We start from the raw sequence: 14848 nt of genomic DNA on the forward strand, positions 1-14848 counted from the left end.
AAACCTTTCTTACCCTTCGCTGCCACTGCCATCCTTCCCCTCAGAAAGAGACCTACTTCCTGTGTGTCTGTCTTTTTATTGACTTTCTGTTCTGCCTTCTCACTGGTTGTAAACCCAACCACATGACCTCCTTGTCACTGCCTGTCTATACAGACCTCCAGGTCTCTATGGTTGGTATTGAGATTAAAGGCGTGTGTCTCCATCCTGGCTATGTCCTTGAATACACAGAGATCTGTCTGTCATGTGATCGGGGATTAAGGGCGTGTGCTACCACTGCCAGACTTCTGCTATGGCTTGCTATTAGCTCTGACCCCCAGGGGCACTTTTATTAATAACATACAAATAAAATCACATTTCAGCACAAATAAAATATCACCATACTTCATACAAAGGAATGGGTTTCATTATGAAATTTTCATACACATGCTTTATTATATTTTGCTGTAATATTTATCTCTCTCCCAGCCCCTTTCCCCCTCCTGCTGTCCCTTTCTTCCCCACTTTCACGTCACACGTGTTCCATTACCCTCTCCCATCGCCATCCCTTTCCTGTAGACCTCCTTTTGCTCTTTCACGGTTCCCTTTCTACAAAGGCTACGTTGTCACACAAGAATTGTATGAAAATTACTTCCTCCCACTCTTGTATTCATCCCTAAGGAGTGAATGTTCAGCTGTTTCCTCATCCTTTCCTTTGTTTGGGGGGCCTTAAAAAATGTAAAGGGTATTCAGTGTGATACAAGTGTGCTTTGTGGCTTACATATTTGTGATAAAAATATAATTTAAGAGTTTTCATGAACAAATCTTCCCAGCAACTCCATTTCTGGGAATGTATCCTATTAATATATGCATCTTCAAAAGAACAAGCTATACACAAAGATAGTCATGTGATACTTGTAATAAAAAGTAAAAAAAAAAACAAGAGTTTATCAACAGAAAACCAAATAAATGAATATGTATACAGTGGGATTAGCTAAAAAAGATCAAGTTGTAAAGTGTGTGAGTGATAACTCCATTATATATACACAAACACAGACAAACACACACAGACACACAGACACATACACAGACACACACAGATACACAGACACACACACACAGACACACACACACAGACCCAGACCCAGGCACACACACACAGATACACACACACACACACACACCCAGACACAGACACACACACACACCCAGATACAGACACACAGACACACACACACACACACACACAGAGACACAGATACACACACACAGACACACACACAGACACAGACACACATACACACACACACATTTTCGGTGGCTTCCCCATTTTCAAAGGTCTCAGTGTTAATTACTCTTCCCTCCTCTACCCCCGCCCTCCCAACCACACCCCCTTTAACTCTTCCTGCTTCATTACTGTCCTCCATCCTTCCCTATCCCTCTGATGGTGTCTTCCTAGTTTCCTGCCATCGATGGGTTTACATGGAGTTACCCTTTAATGGGGGGACAATGCCACCCCCAGTCATGACAGGTTATTATAATGATTTGAATGGAGGATGTTCTCTGTAGGTTCAGGTATTTGAACACTTGGTACCCAGTTGGTGGAGCTATTTGGGGAGGTGGCACAGCCTCATTGGAGGAGGTACATCACTTGGGGCTGGGCTTTGAGTGGTCATAGCCTCAACTCACTTCCAGTTCTTGCTCTACTTCATGTTTGTGGTTAAAGATGTGATCTCTTAGCTTCTTGCTCCCGATGCCATGCTTTCCTGCCATGGTGGATTCTTATCCCTCTAGAACTGTAAGATGAACTAAACTCTTTCCTCCATTAAGTTGCCTTGGTCATGGTATTTTATCACAGCAACAGAAAGCTAATTAATATAAGCATTAAAAAAACCCTCAGCATCAGGTATGGATTACCTTTTCTCAAGTTACTGGCCAGCAGGGTTTCACAAACTTGATCCCCGTCATCCGTTACAGGCTATTGCTGTTACTCTCAGTTACCCTCCAAGACTTAATGGTAAGGCCCCATTACTGAAGACACCACATACCTGAGTCACAGGACATACAGATCATAGGCTATGGGGGGGAACCCAGTACTATGATCCTGCTAAATGGACATAATAGACTGCCCTTGAATTTCTTCTCTTTATATCTATAGACTAGTGCATCTCTCAAACTTTATAAGAGAAGCTTAATATGCAGTAGATGGCAATTAATACAGAGACCCATAACTATTCATTGTGTAGAGACTGAGCAATGGTGGAGCGTTCAACTCCAAATGGGACATCTATATCATACCTGCTTCCACAAGGCTCAAGAATCATAGCAGAAGCGGGAGCAGAAATCTACAAAATGAGGTTTTTCTAGACATGACAGTGAAGTTGCACCCATGAACTCACAATGGCTGGGACCACAGGTCCAAGACTCACCAGTTGAAACCCCAACATGGATGGGGGGCAGTTAATGAAGCACCACTCTTACCTGAGGAGCTGTTGGCAATTAGTGACTGCTGGAAGAGGAAGGATCAGTTTTCTATGGTGATGCAGGCCCCGAGAGGCTCATGCTCCCATACTCATGCACATATAGGTAGCATGAAATGGGCTCAGAAGGTATTAAAAAAAATGAGAAAGATCAAGAAACCAAATGAAGTTGGGAGGGTAAGTGGTGGAGGATAAGGGAGGGTGGATTTGCTTAAAACATTATATGCATGTATGAATATTCAATAAAATATTTAAAATATATAAAAAGAAAAGACAAAATAAAACAAGGAATAAAACATTAACTAAGAAAATAAGGAAAAAACATTTAACATTGTTGAAAAGTTGTTGGCGGAAGTTTCTGTCCTACTGGCCAGCTCCCAAATAACCTCACAGAGACTTATTTATTATTAATTGTAAATGCTCAGCCAATAGCTTAGGCTTATTACTAACTAGCTCTTACAACCTAAATTAACCCACACTTATTAATTTATGTGCTGCCATGTGGCTCATGGCTTGCTGTCTCATTTTCTACACATCCTGCTTCCTCTACATCTAGCTGACGACTCTGCCCTTCTTCATCCCCACAATCTCTCAGTCTGGCTCTCTCACCTAGCTATTCTTTCTGCTTAGCTATTGGCCAGTTAGCCTTTTATTAAACCAATGAGAGCAACACAAATTCACAGTGTACAAAAGGATTATTCCACAGTAAAAAGTATTCAAAATGTTTGCTTCACCATTAAAAAAAAAACAAGGTGCATGACTGAGAGGATGTAGCTCATGTGCTAGCATTCGCGGAGTCCAGCATTTAATCACCCCAGCACTTATATTCCAAGCATAGCAGCACATGGCTTAATCCTAGTACTCTAGAGGAGACAGAATGATCAGAAGTTCAAGGTCACCTTTAGTTACTAGCAAGTTCAAGGTGAGCCTGGGGAACATGAGGCCCTGTCTCAAAAGTGAAAAGTGCGTAATACTAAATATGAAGGAGAGCGACAGTTGCTGGTTTAACTGACATGCTTTTCTGGTTTGCTCCCCTTAGCTGCTGAAATATGGCAAGGCTTTAATAAAAAGAATGTCAAGGTAATAGAACTTGATTATTTGCAACATTAAACATAGCAGCACTTATAGGTTACATATGGGTGTATCAAGTTTGAGTCATGGATCTAAGGGGCCAATGCGCTAATTTAAATATGTAAATCAAGAGTAGACAACCTTGAAAAGTGTTTGAAGATTGAACCAAACTACAGTGTTTATTCCATACCTGCATAATTTTAGGGAATCACCAAATATAATGAGAAGGCAAAAATAGTCCAAAAGTTGTATAAACTGGAAAAAAAAAAGCCGGAAGTTGGCAAGAAGACACTTTTATCAAAAAGAATGTTGCCAGGAATGAAATGGACTTTCAAGTCTCAAAAGGGATATACCAACAGGTTTGTTTCTTTACAGGGATAGGAAAAAAAAAAACATGGGTAAAAGAACCACACAGTATAATACTAACAATACATGACACTCTCGTGAATAAAATGTCTCGTGAATTCTTATTCCAGAATTAAAGAAAATTTGCTCAACTTGACAAAGAATATCTACAAAAACTGCAAAGAACGCATTTCACAGGGAGGAAATGAGAGCTCTTCCTATAAGGTCAAGAACGAGGCCCTGGGCGTCCTCTCTCATCTCTCCTTTTTCACCATCATATTGGAAGTACTAGTAACACAATAAGACAAGAAAGGAAAGCAAACGCTTCACTGGTTGGGAAGGAAGAGATTGTGGATGGCAGAGCTGCAGATGTAGAGAATCCACAAAAGGTGCTACTAGAATAACAAGACACTAGGACACAAGCAAGATTGTAGAACGCAAGGTTAACAGAGAAAGCCAGGAATTTAAAATTCAGAACACAATGCTGTTTATGTTGGAATCCCAATGGAATACTTATGTATAAGCCTAACAAATTATGTCCAATGTCTGTATGAAGAGCTCTGAAAAATGGATGAAGGGTCTTGAAGGAGAGGATTGTAACTGTGGCTCTGTGGTTGAGTGCTTGTCTAGTATTTGCAAGGCTATGGGTTCAATCTTCAGCCCTCTGTGTTCTCCAAAAGATTATTCATCATAATCAGTAAAAAAACCAAAAAGTATCGGAGAACAACTTACTAAAAAAATAGACAGCCAACGATCTTGTAAAGTGTAGATGTAACCAACCGTCTTATTAAATAAGAAACACAGAACTAATGTAAAAGAGAAAGCCAAGAGGTCAGAGCTCAGAGCTAAAATCTCACCCTTCCTCCTGCCGTGGTTCCAGCTTCCCAAAAAAGAGCTATTTCCCTGTATATAAGTCGTTTCATAGTCATTCTGCCTTCTCATTGGTTGTAATCCCAAACACGTGACTGCCTCGTCACTGTATGTACAGCCCCCCAGGTCTTAAAGGCATATGTCTCCAATGCTGGCTGTATTCCTGAACACACAGAGATCTATGGGATTAAAGGCATGCGCCACCACCGCCACACTCTGTCTATGGCTCTAATAGCTCTGACCCCCGGCAACTTTATTTATTAACATACAATCAAAATCACATTTCAGTACAATTAGAATACCACCACATTTCCCTTTTTCTATTTTAATAAAAAGAAAAAAAAGCAAAAGGTTATAACTAACAAAAGAAAAACTATATACAAAAGAACAATAACTATATACAATATATACAAGTAACAAATACCTAAACGATGTCTAGTCCATTTGTATTTGACAAATCAGAGAAAATAATTCCCTTATCTATCCTATTCTGGTAAGTCCAAGATGTATCTAATGTACTTTCTATACTAATTAATTTTTAACTATAACTAACTAATTTTCAACCATAACTAACTAATCTTCAACTCCCTCAGAGACCCAAGAAGGAAATAATATTAGCTAACAAAAATAAAAACAGGAAGTGCATGCAAGCAACTTCCAAAAAATTTGTGAGTTGCCAGAAACAGTCAGCTGCCTGGACAGTCACCTGAGGTTTCCGCAGTGTTGGGGCATCATCATCTTTAGCCTACAGGCTCAACGTATCTGACAGACTCATTTGTGAAGTAGGATGTACATAAGGTTAACAGTTCAACCTCACATTGGGTGAGAGCAGTCCATATACCAGAAACACCTGAATTTCACTAGTGTCCTGTCATGATTCAGGATTTTAAATTCTGGAAATTGTTGACAGTTTTTTAATTCAGCTGTCCATTCTTCTTGGCTGTGTATATATGGTTTTATCTCAGCATCCCCTTCTTCTCCATATCCCTCTATTAAATGCCAGTCTACTTTTGAGAGGCGTGACCTTTCAGCTGCTGTTCCATTGCACAACAGAAGCCATCGGCCCTCTGCCTGTTAAACTGCCTTAGAAGAAAAAGGCATTGTACCTTTTCCGGATTGCGAAGGCCACTTCAGGGATGGGGCCATATTGTCCTGGTCTCAGAAGATGCCTTTTGATAAAGCCATAACCACACTTGTTTTGGCAAGAATCAGTAGTCCTTTGTTTCGTGTTCTGTCTGTCCATTTTGTCCTGTTGATTCGAGGATACTTTGTTGTCCAGTGGCTAACTTTTGCCACAATGAAAGTTGACTCCATATGCAGTTTCTTCAATGCCCATATTTTCTCTGAGGTAGATTGGTACTGCCAGGAGCCAACATGTCTCAAAAAAGAAAAATTTTCTAAGTTATTAAAACATTTTAAATGCCATATTCTGTAGATCTCTGAAGAGTTTGAAGATGACCTGTCTAAAACATCTCTGCTCAATTTTTAAAACATATCTAATATGACTACAAGTTCTATTGTAATGTCTAACTACTAACTTTCATTTCTTTATATCCTAATAGTTGGTAATAATAACATTCAAGGATCAGAAAATTGCATTACATTGTTAAATGAATGGTATAAATACAATTAGAAATATACATATAGTATTTTCTAACAATATCAGTTTCAAATTTGTATACGATATAAAACAATCCAATCCAATGTAAAGTATTTAAAACTAGTAATTGTCTTTTTCTTTTCTTTTCTTTTCTTTTCTTTCTTTCTTTCTTTCTTTCTTTCTTTCTTTCTTTCTTTCTTTCTTTCTTTCTTTCTCTCTCTCTCTCTCTCTCTCTCTCTCTCTCTCTCTCTTTCTTTCTTTCTTTCTTTCTTTCTTTCTTTCTTTCTTTTAAACAAGAACCTTAAATCTAATCTCCTTTGCTTAACCTTTTTCCTAACCCTTGACAACAACTTATAACCAACCCCCCTAAACATTGAAAATTATCCCAGACCCAAAACCCATTAAAAAGACCAAAAAACCACCCGCCCCACACCACCTCTTTGGGAATGTGGGTGTCGTATTCTTAAAATTGCTTCCTCCTGGGTATGGGCGAAGTTTTCTTTATCCTGAAAGAAAAATTTTAGGTTAATTGTCAAATTCTAGGAAAGGTAACTATATCCTTCATTATCCAGTCTGTGTATAATGTCAAAGTTCAGGGTTTATCTCAAGTCCTTATTCAAGTAGTCTTTGAGACTGGATCATCTCAGCTAGTCATCTCAAAATTGCTCTGAGCACCTTGTAGTTCAAAGCTGATCTGCGGATGATGTTTGTCAGCTTAATGATATTATTATTGTCCACGTGGAATTGTTGTTGTTGTGGGGCCCCATCTTCTTTCTGGAGACTTCAGTTAGGCCTGGCTGTGATTTCCTGCAGAAAACTGATAAGAGACTCGAACACAAAGACACATATATATGCAGCTAATTGAAGCCTTTTTTCTAGAATTAGTTAGTATATGACCATTCATATCTTAACAAAGTTTAAAATGTATATATATATCTATATATGTTAATCTTGTAAATTTTGATATAAAATTCATACTTTAAGAAAAGTTTAAAGAATTAGAATATAATCAAAGAGTTGAGATTAGTAATAGAATAGTCCCTTAATTAATTTTGCCTTTGTCCTGTCCCATAGCAGAAAATGGCTCTTTCTGGCATGATACAGGGAGTTTGCATTTTCCTTTTAACAACATGCTTGAGTTTAAAGAAGGAGAGAGCCATTCTCCAACTCCAAAGTCAGCTTTAAATTTTAATTGAACTGGGACTATTAGAAGACCAATAGTGTTAAATCTTTAGAGAAAAGCAGAAACAAACATTTAGGAAGACATAAAATTTTTTAGATAATATATACCCATACTCGGTTTCACTCTGTTTCTTGGGATAGATGATTTGTCCCTTTTCTTCAGTTGTCTCATTTGCCCAGTGTTCTTCAGATTCCTTAACTTTCATTCTCCTAAAAGACAAAAACAGAAACCTTTCCCCAAGACTAATTTTGGGGATGTTCCTTTTTGTCAAATTATTATCTGATTAAATGAAAAGGCATGTGTTACTGGTACAAGTTAGTTTAAATTGGATGCTCATGCTGGTTGATGAACTATCACCTCCTCTAAATAAGAGGTTTCTCTTGTTCAAATCGAACCTTTATCAATTTTGATGGTACCCACAGCTTATCTTCTCCTGTAGAAACAAAAGCAAAACCTCGTCCCCAATGTAATACATATCCTGGTTTTCATTCTTAGGTCAGCACATCCTTAAAGTATATAGGCTGATTTAATTCTGTAGTTTTTTCTATTATCCAATGTCTCTCTGCAGCTGTTGTTCCTTTCTCATTGGCATTGAGAAAATTCAAAGTTAGAAGAGCATTATGCAGTCTATTTCTGGGTTTTTTTTTTTACCCATTTCTGTTTATTTAGCATATCCTTTAGATTTCTGTTTGATCTTTCTATAACTGCTTGACCTGTAGGATTATGTGTTATGCCTGTAATATGCTTTATATTGTAATAAGCAAAAAACTGTTTCATTTTAACAGAGACATATGATGGAGCATTGTCAGTTTTGATTTGTGCAGGTTTACCCATGATGGCCATAACTTCTAGCAAATGAGTGATTACAGAATCAGCTTTTTCAGAACTCAAAGCAGTTGCCCATTGAAATCCTGAATAAGTATCGATGGTGTGGTGTACATATTTCAATTTTCCAAATTCTGTAAAGTGAAACACGTCCATCTGCCAGATTTCATTCCTTTGAGTACCCTTTGGGTTACATCCTGCTGGTAATGGCGTTTGATTGTAGAAGGAACAAGTAGGACATTTCTTTACTATTTCTTTGGCTTCTTGCCAGGTTATGGAAAAATCCTTTTTTAAACCTTTACTATTGACATGATGTTTTTTATGAAATTCTGAGGCCTCCAGCACATTTCCTAAATCTATAATTTATCATTATATGGATATCGTTCTATATAATAAAACACTGATGGCCAGTGACCAGACAGGAAGTAGGTGGCCAGGCAGGAAGTAGGTGGGACAAGGAGAGAGGAGAATGCTGGGAAGCTGAAGGCTGAGGAGGGAGATACTGCAGTCACCGCCAGGCCAAGCAGCATGTAAAGACTCTGGTAAGCCACCAGCCAAGTGGCAAGGTATAGATTTATAAAAATAGGTTAATTTAAGATAAAAGAACAGTTAGCAAGAAGCCTGCCACGGCCATACAGTTTATAAGTGATATAAGCGTCTGAGTGATTATTTTATAAATGGATTGTGGGACTGCGGGGCTTGGGGAACCTGGAGAGAAGCCCTCCAGCAATAGTAAAGAAAGATTCACTGCTCTCATGATCTGGGATATTTCTCAACTTGGTCTATAGATTCAATGATTTGACTCTTCAGTCAAAATCTTATCAAATTATTTTATGGGTATTGACATTTTCTTCCAAAATAATCTTACCTTGGCCATATGATCCAACAATATAGCTGAGTTAGGCTTGAATTCTTCTAGTACTTACCTAAATAGGTTTGAATAACAGCTTTATCTATGAGAACCATAACTTGGAAGTAATCAAGATGTCCTTCAGCAGGAGGACAGATAAGTCCCCCCAGACAATGGAACATTATCACTATGAAGAAATGACGTACGGAATCATGAAATTACAAAAACAACCTTAATCCGCACTAAGTAAAAGAAGGCAGTGTGAAAACCTACTTCCTGTGTAACTTCAACAGTGGAAACAGTAAAAGGATTAGTGGTTGCCAGGATTTAGCTGGAAGAGGCATGGTTAGAGTTGAGTACAAAGAACTTTTAGGGCAAAAGGTGTTATGTATTATAACATGATGGTGGAAACATTGTAGAGTTTTCACAACCTACAGAACTGTACCAGCAAGAGTGAGCACGAAAGTGAAGCGTAGTGTGGGAGACAATGACGTGTCGAAACAGGTTCACCAGCTGCTATGAATGAATGCATACCTCTTGTTAAGATATTGAAGTTGCATGAGGCAGTGGTCACATGGGAGCTGGTCTCCACCATGTGTCTTAATTTTTCAATAATTTCTTTGACAACTTCAGTATGTTGTTTTCCTGCATTTCTTTTCATCTTAATTTTCTTTCTTTTGAGAATTTGAAGCTTTTATTACCAAGGACGTCATTACAAATCTTGTTTCCCAGTATTAAATTTACCAACTTAATTACAAATATTAAGTTTCCCAGTTTCACTTTGGGCACGTGCACATTCGACATACTGCGTTTTCAAATAATCTTCATTATATTTATTTATTTGTATTTTATTCTTCAAGATCCAGAAGATGGGCCGAGTGGTGGTGGCACACGCCTTTAATCCCAGCACTCAGGAGGCAGAGCTTCACTAGGTGGATCTCTATGAGTTCGAGGCCAGCCTGGTCTACAGAGCGAGATCCAGGACAGGCACAAAAGCTACACAGAGAAACCCTGTCTCAAAAAAAAAAAAAAAAATCCAGAGATGGGCCATGTCTCTTTATTTATTTAATTTTTTTCATAGAGTGGAAAAATTTATAACAATGGTTTCAACAAGAAAACAAGGGAATACTTAGAAACATGAACAGTGAACAGTGTCTCCCATAACAGTGGCCAGCGGAGGGAAGAGAAAAGGGAAGTCTGTGGGTTTACCCCTTTGTCAAAGCAGAAGCAGGACCCCAAAAGCAAAGGCCAACTTCCCTCCATTCAGCTGGGAGCCCAGAGACCACAGTCGGGCAAGTTGAGGGCAGCAGCTGAGGGCAGGGTGGAAGCAGCCAAAGGCTAGGCCGCAGAGAGGGTGGGCAGAAGTCCAGGACCCAATTCCTCTAGGTGACATCACCATGGGGCATCCTGGGCTGAGGATTCTGCAGCTTGGACATCGGCACCGCCGAGACTGAGAATGTGAAGCTACTCATCACCTGCTCAGTGTCCTCCGAGCTTGGAAAGTTGGCAAAGCTGCTAAAGGAACAGAACACGGCTCCCCAAGCACACCACTTCAGCTTCAGCATGAGACCCGTCCTGCCGAGGAGGTTTATGTGGTCCAGCCCTGGGTCGTCCAAAGCCGGGTTGCACTAGCTCGATGGACACTTAAACCTCAGCGCTCAGTTGGGCCTCCATGGGTCGGACATTCCGTTGGCGGACACAGCCAACTGGAGACCATGCTGTCCATCTCTCGCTGCTCACGCCTCTTTATTTTACCGTGTAGTGGAGGGTGGGGGGAATCCACGTTAAAGGCTAACTGTAGGAGTCAGCCGTAAGGTTAGAGTTCTCTAGAATAGATATTACAAGGATTGAAATTTTATCTCATTTATTTTTCTTCAGCTGACTAAATTACTGAGCACCCGCCACAAAGCAGACACAGGAAGCATTCCAAAGCGCACAGTTGCTTTAGTTCTCGGGACAATCAGAAGCCAGGAACACCAGGAACTGGGAACCATGAACATCATTAGGAACCTTCACAGAGCTGTCTCCACTTCGATGAGGCTGCAGGAAAGAGAAGAAGGGCTAAGTGGGTGGAATCAGGTCTGTTGAGGCAGAACCCGGTACCCTTTTCATTATTCTTTAATTTAAAAAAACATTTTTGCACATTTTATTTATTATCTTTTTTATGTGTATAGGTGTTTTGCCTGCATGTCTGTCTGTGTACCACACTCATGCAGTGTCTACAGATGTCCTCGGATCCCCTGGAACTGGAGTTACAGACAGTTATGAGCTGCCATGTGGGTGCTGGGAATAGAACCTGGGTCTTCCGGAAAAAGAGCCAGTACATTTAACTACTGAGGCATCGTGTCAGCCCCTTCATTCACTATTCTTAATTATCTGGAAACTATTACTTTTGTCAAGACAAAAATGTCTTCACCTGCCTACACATCACTTGTTCATTGTGACAATTACAATAATGCATTTTATAACTGAAAAGTAAAGAAAATATTGACTCTGATATATTTGGGACTTCATGACTATCTCAGGCTGCATTACTCTACATTATTATTATTATTACTTTTGTTCCTGGTCCAATTTAGGCTGTATTAGGTTACATGTGTTTAATAAGTCAAGACTTTATGTTCTGAAACCCCATTTTCCTTAAAACGTTACATTACTTCCTTTTTGGGGGAAATAACAAAATAAGAAAGTGCAGCAGGAGGCATCCACTGTGGCTTTTCTGCTATTTCAGAATAGCAGCTGAGAGTGAGAGGCATTCTCTGAATAGAGAGATGAGCCAGGGGTTGGGAACCACTGCCAGATGTCGATTCGTGGTGGGCTGGCCATGCCAGACCACTGTACCTTGAATGTACTTTTACTATTGCCTCAGTCTAATGAGATGAAATGTACCCACTCACCTAGTTACACAAGGCGCTTCTATGACAGGTAGGCAGAAAGGGACAACAGAAGTCTAGGACTCAGGATGTGTCTGTTCCCAAAAGCTGTCCTGAGAGGATGGAATCTCATTTTCAAATGTCTCACCTCCACTGCAAATGAGGCACCCCAGAAAGTGGCCTGTGATGGGTTTTATAATCTGGACAATTGGCTAATCTGTAGTGCTAGGTGGGCATTAGAACAAAGACCCAGCAGTCGAGGGCAGGACCTCAGTGTTCCATTCTAAAAACATCTACAGGTACTCCTGAGAATTCCAGGAAAGAGGGAGAACTATGTCAGTCCAAGGCCACACAGAGCTGTCTTGCATTAGACACCTCTGTTTCTATAGAGGCACAAAAGCAGAAAAGTGGTCCTCCATTGCTCTATCCCTTAGGAGGTTGAACATCCTTAATATAGAGGAATTGTTTACCTGCTTCCGTTATTTTAGGAGGAAAACAGTTACCGAGAGATGAAGGATCCACACATCAAAGGGTGACGCCAGATGGAGATGTGACCAGAAACCTCTTGCTTGAGTTTGTACTCTGAAGCAGTACATAGATGCATCTCTAATGCTGCTGCGGATCTGAGAATCGGCCGACAGGACATGAGATCGATGGCTGTAGCCTTGCCAGAGCAGCATTCATGGGAACAAAGAACTGAGTACATCAGAGAAACATGGTAGGGTGTTGGCTGAGAGGGTCGGGCTTGGTGCCTCTGGAATAGTTAGCCAGGTGGCAATGTAATGAATTCCCCGCATGGACTTTTGCTAGCGGCTCTCAATAGCAATGGGTGTCTAGCAACTCCCTTAGGAGTGCATCTGGGCTGCAGAACATTAACATGCAGCTGGAGGAGAAGGCTGCATCTTGCTGTTCACGGTCTTTCCTCTCCCACTATTTTTTCCACTGTCAAAGGAGCTGTGCCCAGCAGACTGAGAGGGAGAGAAATGTGCAGGGTGCGTCTCAGCCCAAGCTGGCGCTTCCTCGGGTTGAGCTGTCAAGGGCAGGGAGACTTGCAAGATGGACACGAGACGCAAGTTTTAAACTACAGCAAAGCAAGCCTTACAAACAGAAATGAGGCCAATTGAAAAAGGTGCCAATGGCTGAGAAATTAAGAAATGTAAACAGTTCCTGGTGGGAAAAGGGGACTGTACAGACCAAAACTAGCTGTATTACACATATTCAAACACATATATTTATATATTTGTATGGAAATATAATGCATATGCTGTAGGTAGACAGAGTGGAAAGCAAGTCTTGAGAAGTGAGTTGAGATTTGGGTAACATCAGGCTGGGAAAGGAATTCAGAAGGAAGAGCCTAAGCAAAAGAGGCAATAATTCTCCAGAACTGCTGCAGGGAAGTCTAGAGTGGCCTAGAGGATTAGTTTAAGTGGAGATTAGCTGGAATTTGGGGCTGTAAAGTAACAGGACTAGAGGTCACTTTATATCAGATGGCAGAGGTGACTGAGCATCATGCCCATTTCCCCATCCACTGAAACCTAATTCATAATCGGAGGTCAGAATTACTTAATGAAGTGACTGACTGGGTCATCAGGTGTCGCACCACCTTTTACCCGTGAGTAGTGGGCAGCCATAGGATTCTGTAACTGTTCTGGCAAGGATGAAGATATTCTAAAGAGACACTTCTGCCCCCGCATCTTGGCTGTTAGATTATTGAAACAAAATGGACCCCAAGAAACTGGAATTTCCACAAGGGTCTCTTGTTGAGAGAAGGAAAAGGCTGGCACTTGGTGCCAGAAGGGGACTTGTCTCTGGGAAAAAGGCTTCACACAACTTGCCAGACTCTTCTTACGGAAGAGACTGGGGCAGAGACAACGGTGTGTGTGTGTGTGTGTGTGTGTGTGTGTGTGTGTGTGTGTGTGTGTGTGTGTGTGTGTGTACACACTGATCCTCTTCCCAGTATGGCCACATTGAATCAGTTTCCCTTTCTGCTTTCACTCTCACTTGTTTCATTGGTCTATTAAGGATGGGCGGCATCGCTTGACTTGTTAGGGATGCCAGGGACTGATTCTGGCCTTAACAATGCCATGGCAGTCCTGTTCCCAGGTCCTATGCTTGCGGGCCTCATTCCCACTCTGGGAAGTTTCATTCTGGTCGGAGGATTGGACAACGAACTGCGATGAGACCTCTCCAAGAACATTCTAGCCTTTGGGAACATCTTTTCGGGGACCCTGGTTGATTTCCAACATCTGCACTTGCTGACGGGGTGGATTCTCTCTGTAATTTCCAACTCACTTTTGTTGTTGTTGTTTTGTTTTTTTCGAGACAGGGTTTCTCCACGGGTAGCCCTAACTGTCCTGGCACTCACTCTGCAGACCAGGCTGCCCTCGAACTCAGAGATCTCCCTTGCCTCCGCCTCCTGGGTGCACGGGCCACCAACGCCCAGGTGTCTACTTGAGCTCACTCTTTAACTCCTTGGGAATCGTTTGTTTCATGGTCGTGAATGGAGATGGACGACACGGGAATGCCCAAATCCTCTGGCCTCGCTCGGGGAACAGCCCCGATCCGCTCACGACTCCGTGCACCCCACACCGGAGAAAAGCCCAGAGGCGTTGGCGCGTCGCCCTCCACACCCCCAGGGGGCGCCAGCGGCGGGGAGCCCGCCTCATTCTCCCTTAGCCGCACGCCCTCCTTCGTCGCTTGGCGGCGGCGGCGGCGGCGGCGGCGGCCCCAGCCTCGACGCCCCGGTCGCGTCAGAGCGGCCCGGCAGCCAATCAG

General features: G+C 41.4%; 1 pseudogene; it reads right to left on the minus strand.

The window, feature by feature from the left end:
- Positions 1-10466: 10466 nt before the first annotated feature.
- On the minus strand, positions 10467-11312 carry LOC121823064 (PAT complex subunit Asterix pseudogene; annotated as a pseudogene).
- Between the last annotated feature and the right edge of the window lie 3536 nt (positions 11313-14848).

This window comes from Peromyscus maniculatus, chromosome 16, assembly GCF_049852395.1.
Source record: "Peromyscus maniculatus bairdii isolate BWxNUB_F1_BW_parent chromosome 16, HU_Pman_BW_mat_3.1, whole genome shotgun sequence".
NCBI classification, from domain to species: domain Eukaryota; kingdom Metazoa; phylum Chordata; class Mammalia; order Rodentia; family Cricetidae; genus Peromyscus; species Peromyscus maniculatus.